Genomic DNA, 7,503 nt, shown 5'->3' on the forward strand with positions numbered 1-7,503 from the left:
ATTGACAGCATGCGGGAATTCTGCAACGCTTACAACTTAACTGTGACGTAATTATGACATATGTAGATTAAGCAAATTGAATGTGTTTTAACGAACCGTCCCAATATGTTACAGCTATTGATTGCTATTTTCCCACTTCCCTAGTTACTTCTGGCGTACCAAAAGGTTCTGTGCTTGTACTGTTGCTTTTTATCATATAAATTTACGACCTCTCTAATCATGTTTGTTTCTCAATCCGGCTTTTTTGCAGACGACTGCGTTATCTACCGTCAGCAATCTAATCCTAACGACTGCTTGCAGACCTGGAGAATCTTTCAGAATGGTGTTTCGTTTGGTCTATGCAGGTTAACTTAACTACGTGCAAACTAATGAGAATTTCCCTCAGTCGCCACAGTGCTGGTCTCGTCCGCATGTAATCAGCATTACTCCGCTTACAACAGTTGACACGTACAAATAACTTGGAATTCGCATCAGTAGCAACCTCACATGGCAAACGCACACAGCCTATGCAACTAACAATGCTGACCGCAGGATTGACTACTTGCCTTGTAACTTTTCATTACCTCCTGTTTCCTTGAAATTATACGCTTCTGCTATCTGAGATCCGCATTTTATCATCGATTTCTTTCTTACCGATCTATTCAGAACCGTCCCTCTCGTTTCATCTTTTCCAATTACTCTCGAACAGCTAGCGTGTCATCGATGAAAGCAAATCTTAGCCTTCCAAATTTAACCATTCGCAAAAAAAAAGAAAAGAAAAAATGCACGTTTAAGCCTTTTTCACAAAATGTGCCCCAGTAATCGCGACATTAAAACTGACATTTTTTTGGCACCCACTTACATTTCCTTTCGCTTCGTACAGTCCCCAAATCCTGGACCCATTTACGTTTCAATTCATTTTTGCCGAAGACAGCGACAGGAACACCTTCCCGCCTCCATTGCAAGCAACTCCGATCGTATTTCGTTTTGGCGCTCTTTGCCCTCAGTCGGCCTTGCACCATAAAAAATCCAGACATCATCATCGTGTTCCATATAAAACAGCCATACCTTGCACTTGGTAAATTACCCCACTCTCCTGTGTAAGTTTTGATAAAACAAGTTGCAGCTGTTTTCTGTACCCATCCTCCCCTCGCATATGATATATGCCCTTGTGTACAGCTCGCAAGGATTCTTTAACGTTTACAACTCCAGTGTTAACAAGCTATAAGCATGGCAAGTACATGAAATTCGGAGGAATGAGAGAGACTTCTTAGTGGCGAATTTTCGTGCAGCTTTGATAAAACAAGAGTTACAGCTGTTTTGTATAAACATATACCACCTCTAGGTGCCCATCTATTGGCAGCAAAGGGGGTACTGAAACGTTTGCAATTTCCCGAGAAGCTAAATAATTACGACACACGACGGGAAAATTAAACTCGGTGAAATGATAGGGGCTTCTTAGCGGCCAATTGTCTTATACTCCTGCTACACTAGCATCCGAATGTCATTTGAACCAAATGTCATTTGACTCAAATGCCAAGTTGTGCTGCTACACTAGGTTTTGAAATTCCATTCGGCTCAAATGACATTCGAGCCAAATGAGCACCGAGGGAGACATTTGGGACTTCAAATGCCATTTCTAGCACTCTCGTGCAAAGCGTTCCAAGTCAGCATAAACAAATACATTACTAACGTGCTTAAAACGAGCAAAATATTCTTAATTGTGAAACTTTGTTTACTTCTCGTTCACTTAAATCGTGATATCAAGATATAATAATTCTGTACTCTCAGCACCAGTGCGAGTAAGCAACGAACCAGTGTGGCCAGACCGCACAAAAACCTCGATTGGGATTCAGAATTAAGCGAAAACTGTGTCAAAGTTTACATTATTGGTAATTTCATATTATTTTAATACGAAAGACTGCTGCTAAATTTGATTGTTGCATTATTGTGTAAAAACAGAACTCGACAGCAGCAGCGCCATGCAGCACGGCGAGCGAATGCTAAAGCTTTCAAATGCCATTGAAATTGTAGTGTAGCACGGCGGATTCTGAATGGCATTCGAAGCACCTCATTTGACTCAAATGACATTTGGTTCAAATGACATTCTGACCCTAGTGTAGCTGGGGTATTACAGTTATTTTTTTGTTGGAGGAGGGTGGAGAGTTTCGATGAAACATGAGTTACAGTCGCTTTCCGTAACCGTACTCCCGCTGCAGGTAGATGTTTACAGCAGACGGGATTTCTGTGACGTGTAAAATTTCACTGTGAAATAATTATGACAGATAAAAAGTAAATAAAATTTCGCGTAAATGTAGAATCGTAATCAGCCAACTGTGTTCTAGTTCTTGGTGGGAATGTTTTGATAAAGCAAGAGTTGAGCCGTTTTTCTTTAACCATACTCCTCCTGAAGATGGCCACATATTGACAGCGAACAAAGACTCTGGAACTCTTACAACAATGTCTCTGTTTATAGACATTGAAATGAAACTGGGAGTAACGACAGAGTCGTATTATCGACCAACTGTCGTGTAATTTTGGGGAGGCGGCTTTGGTAAAACGAGAATTACAGCGCTTTGTGCCTATCATTCGAGAAAAAGTTGGCTATGCCGCAAGGTGTTCTTGGTCATGACGCAGAAAAATGTGAGAAAATTACACAAAAACCTAGCCTTATACAGGTTAACTGTAGAAATGCGCGAAACACTAACCCTATCCAGCTACTCTGTAAAACTTTGTTTCCTTGGATCCTTTGTTCTGAGTTACCGCGATTTGCTTCGACGTTCAGCTTAAGGTCCTCTCACCAATTCTTTTCATGCCCTGCCAACGAGCCAGATCTCCCAGGGAGGGATGGGGGTGGAGGACTGTAGCGGTGCTTGATTTGCGTGCTCTGGGGCATTCCCAGTATGGGCATGTTTAACAGTAGAATGCTATCCACATATTTGGTGTCTGGTTAGCCGATGTCACTGTGCCCGGTTCGCAACGCAGAGACTGCACCTGCCAACCGCTCTCCGGGAACTCGACAACCAGCCATTAACTGCGCAAACTGTTTTGTGTCACAGGCGTTGCCCATCACAGTCCGAAAAGGCCACAAAAGCATTACTTCGAAGGACACAGGCCTGTCTGAACGATTGTAGAGACACTGTGCACCATTGTTCATTTGTCATTTGGTTGGTTTACCGTTTCAGTTTAGGCTTTATTGTCGCCTATTGTTTTGTTTTCGTAGTTATCTTTAATTTTTCTCTTCTTGCTCCTCAAGCCCTATTCCCTGTCTTTTCATTACCATTTCTTTCTCTTTAAATCCCTCCTTCCCCACTTCCCGTGCGTAGGGTAGCCAACCGGACTGCACCTGGTTAACGTCCCTGACTTTCATGCACTGTATTATCCTTCCTTCCTCCTTCCTTGCAGCTCGTTTATATGGTGCACGTATGTATGCATGATCACTGTGGCTAGATGTCGGCTGACCGAGATTTGTGAGCCGTTAGTGTTTCTGCCCGGACCCAGAGATTCTGACAACTGGCCATGGCTGGCCATGTGGTGAGACGAACCGACAACCGGCGGACAATTAGAGTAACAGAGTGGATACCAAGAGATAGGACTAGAAGAAGGGGAAGGCCATTAAGCCGATGTAGGGATGGAATAAAAAAATTCATGGGCAAACTTTGGACTCGAGCAGCGCTGGACAGGAGTGGTTGGAGTTTAATGAAAGAGTCCTTCGTCCTGCAGTAGACCTGAGTAGGCTGATGATGATCATGATGATGATGAGACGACGACGATGATAATGTGGTGATGATGATGATGATGGTGGTGGTGGTGGTGGTGGTGGTGATGTGTTTCTGGGTTAGGCCTAGTGGATGTGCTCACTCCTGGTAGCGCGCACGGTGCTCAGGAACTCAGGGGATGATGGCACGGGACGAACGTTTACGAAAAACATTCTACGACAATCCTTTGGTTCAACTTCACCACAATGCCTTATATTGACCAATCTGCCCCGCCGGCGATGAAATTTTTGCGAATGACGATGCCGAGCATACGATTTAGCTCGAGAAGTTCTGTCTGCGCTGTGGCATCGTGCACGCAATGCACGCGTGACTTCCGGTATTGTGCCCTGCCACAGCGCATACCATATTTGTGAGCCAGATGCTAAGCACGTGGCAGCGCGGATTGGTCACGCGAGTGCATTGTAGGGAAGCGAAACCACGGGATTACCTTACAATGTATCGTCATCGCCCTGCGAGCCCTCATAGCGCTGACAAACGCGTTCTGTTCTTCATGTTCACAAACCGGCCCGCACGCCACACGATGCATTCAGCTTTCACGTGCGCGGGTGTTTTTTTTGCCCCACCCTTTCGTGGGCAGTTTTATCGTTCCAGATAAGGCGTTCTTCCAACAGCATTGCAGGTCGCCGGTATCAAGTGGTCCGCGGTGTCTACTTGTTACGACATCGTATCAGCGTGAAGCAATAACAGTGGAAACTGCCCCATTGGAAGCCTATTATGTACGGTGGGCGGTACCAGTGATGCACGGAGGGTCATGATGAAATAGTACCGCGAATTCTCCCGTGCTAGGGGCCTGTGTGTACCCCCCCCCCCCCCCCCTGAGCTGTGACAACAGCGCAGATATTTTTATTTTTATTTTTATTTTTTGTAGGGAAACCCACCTGCGGCGATTTTTCAGAGTGCACCTTGAAATATAGCGAATGCTACCGTCTATAGCGTTACAGAGACTCTGGCGTTACTTGTGTGTCCAGAAAGTCACGCGTATGATTTTCTGTCCCTTTGGGGGCCCCGAGTATGTTCAAGCCTCGGTCTTTTATACTTTATTCGCACAGAGCCCGGCAAAAATGGACCTCGAGAAAAGCGGGCAGAAAGCGTCGGGGGAAAATAAACAATAAGGAGAATAATTACGTGGTTTTGGTGTATGATGCCACCTGTAGAGTGCTTCTCCGTATTTTGAACAAGAGTAACAGAACACGAGAAGTTGAAATTAGGCCAATTTTATTCAGACAAGAAAACAAAAGGTGATTGGTGCTATGATCTAATAATATGCTCCTTTCGCTAGTGGGCTGTCTTACACGCGGACAGTACTAAATAAGGATATCCCGTTAATTAGCAGAAATCTATACTGCGCGGGTTCGCGAAGGTAAAATTCGCTACCGAAATCACAACTGAGAGAGAGAGAGATAACAATATTTAATGAGTCTGGCGATGTCAGCCGAGCTAAGCCGCCTGGCTTGCTACGCCAGATGAATGCGGTGACAATGATAATTGTAATGATGAAGAGGAACACAAATGATTTTAACTATTTACAAAGCCTGATCAAGGCTTGTGGCTTTCAGATAGGTCAATAAAGCTTTTGTAGCACGACCGGCACGTTTGGAAGAATTCCAGGGACCTAATACATCCCACAGTTCTAGTCCTGCAGAGAGCGGCCGGCCCAGAGACACTGCAAGACACACTCTCTGCGTACTAAATCGCGCACAGTCACATATTACGTGTTTCAGATCTTCACGCACATCACACTCCGCGCACAGTGGCGAGGTGTACTGGTTGATTTTGTAACAGTAGTATCGCGTGTATGCGACGTTCAACCGCATACGGTGGAGTACTGCTTTATCATGCTTCAATATTCCAGGTGGCATGCTAAAGTTAAAATGTGGGTCGGTAGAGTAGAGGGGCGCGTAATGATGGGATGCGTCTGTCCAAATCGATCGCTGCACGCTCCATGCTACTCTGGATGCAAGTGCTGAAACATCTTTCCGAGAAAATGGTACCGGTACTTGTGGTCCGCGTTGGTTAGGCGCTATGAATGGTGTAGCGTCCGCCTTCATATTTCCAGTTATTCCGCAATGGGCAGGAAGCCATTGGAGTGTTATTTTATGACGCGCCTGCTGAGATCGAAGATGCAAAGCATGTACATCAAGCACAAGCTGATGTTTCGGCAAAGACGCCAAACATTGCAGTGCAGCCCGAGAGTTCGTGAAGATGGCCCACACGCGTGCAGGCTGCTCGGTGATATGAGTCAAAGTTAGCCGCAGAGCTGCGGGTTCGGTAGCCGTAGATGAGGTTTTGTGGCTGAGAATGGCAGTGAGGGTGGTGTGAGATGAAGGTATCCACACCGCGACAGTGGATGATGTGGATGACACCGATCCGTCGGTGTACAGATGTGTGTGTACTCCGTATGTGTGGTGGATATATTCAAGGGCAAAAAACCGCAGTGCGGCAGGCGGAATATGCTCCTTGCATGAAATTCCCGCAACAGTGGTCACTATTTTCATGGTTGGGAACATCCAGGGCGGATGCAGAGGAAGAGCTGGCGCTGATAATGATGCGGAAAAAAGTCACGCACTGCAGGGACCGAACTTGGCGCTAAAGGGTGATCACATTGCCTTGCCACAATCCGCAGTGGCACGCGAACAAGCTCCTGCGTGCCGAGAGCCAAGGGTGACAGGCGTCGGCACTCCACGAATGTTCCCACAGTCAAGGTAGTTACACCAATGCAGGTCCTCAAGATCTGCCCTTGTATGGACTCTAGAGCCTAGAAAGAGGGACCAATACGGGGATGCTGAAGCGTATGAAGTCAACGCAGAACGCTTCGTACAGCCGAATGACAAAGTTAACAGAGCAACCGCCGGAGTTACTGGAGAGCATACGGAATATGCGGACGATTGATGAGAGCTTCTCTTTGAGATGGCGGACATGAGGTGACCAGGTGAGCGACCTGTCAAATGTCACCCCCAGAAAGCTATGGTTGGAAACGTATGGGATGACATTGCCTCCAACAGTGAGCCCGTAGTGCGTGAGGTCCCGCTTCGTAAAAGCCAACGCAGCACATTTGCTTGCCGAGATTTCCAGTCCTCGTGCTGCCAAGGACGCTGCAATGGAGTCGATTGTTCGCTGCAGTCGCGACCGTAGCACACGCCTGTTACAGCCAGAGCTCCATATGCAGATATCGTCCACGTACAGGGATATTTCGAACGACTGCGTCAAGCATTTCTCCAGGCCTATTGAGATGTTCAACAGCGTGGGGCTTATCACCCCGCCCTGAGGAACACCTCGGGTCACTCTATATAGTGCTGAGTCACCGCTGTCTGCTGACATGTAGATGTACCTATCGGAAAGGTAGTCTGATAACCATGCATACATGCGGCCTCTGATACCTGAAGATTTCATAGCAGAGCGAATAGCTTCATGCGCTACGCAGTAATAGGCTGATTTGATGTCCAGGAACACGGCAATGATAATCTTTCGCCTATACTGGGCTTGTTTGAGGCTGGTTGCAAGTTCGATGGCATTATCAATGCTGCTGCGACCTTTGCGGGACATCTGTGGTGGGTATGCATTTCTGATTGTCAGATCCCAGTCCAAGCGATAAAACACCATCTTCTACATCAGCTTGCCTACACAGGTCACGAGGGCTATGGGACGTTAGGACTCGATGGCAGTTGGAATTTTCCCTGGCTTGAGAACTGGCGCAATGCGAGCGTGTTTCCATTTTGGCTCTAAACGGTCAGTCTCCCACGAGCGA

The sequence above is a fragment of the Haemaphysalis longicornis genome, unplaced genomic scaffold (assembly GCF_048455015.1).
Source record: "Haemaphysalis longicornis isolate Haplotype H1 unplaced genomic scaffold, Haemaphysalis longicornis Haplotype H1 scaffold_31, whole genome shotgun sequence".
Taxonomy (NCBI): domain Eukaryota; kingdom Metazoa; phylum Arthropoda; class Arachnida; order Ixodida; family Ixodidae; genus Haemaphysalis; species Haemaphysalis longicornis.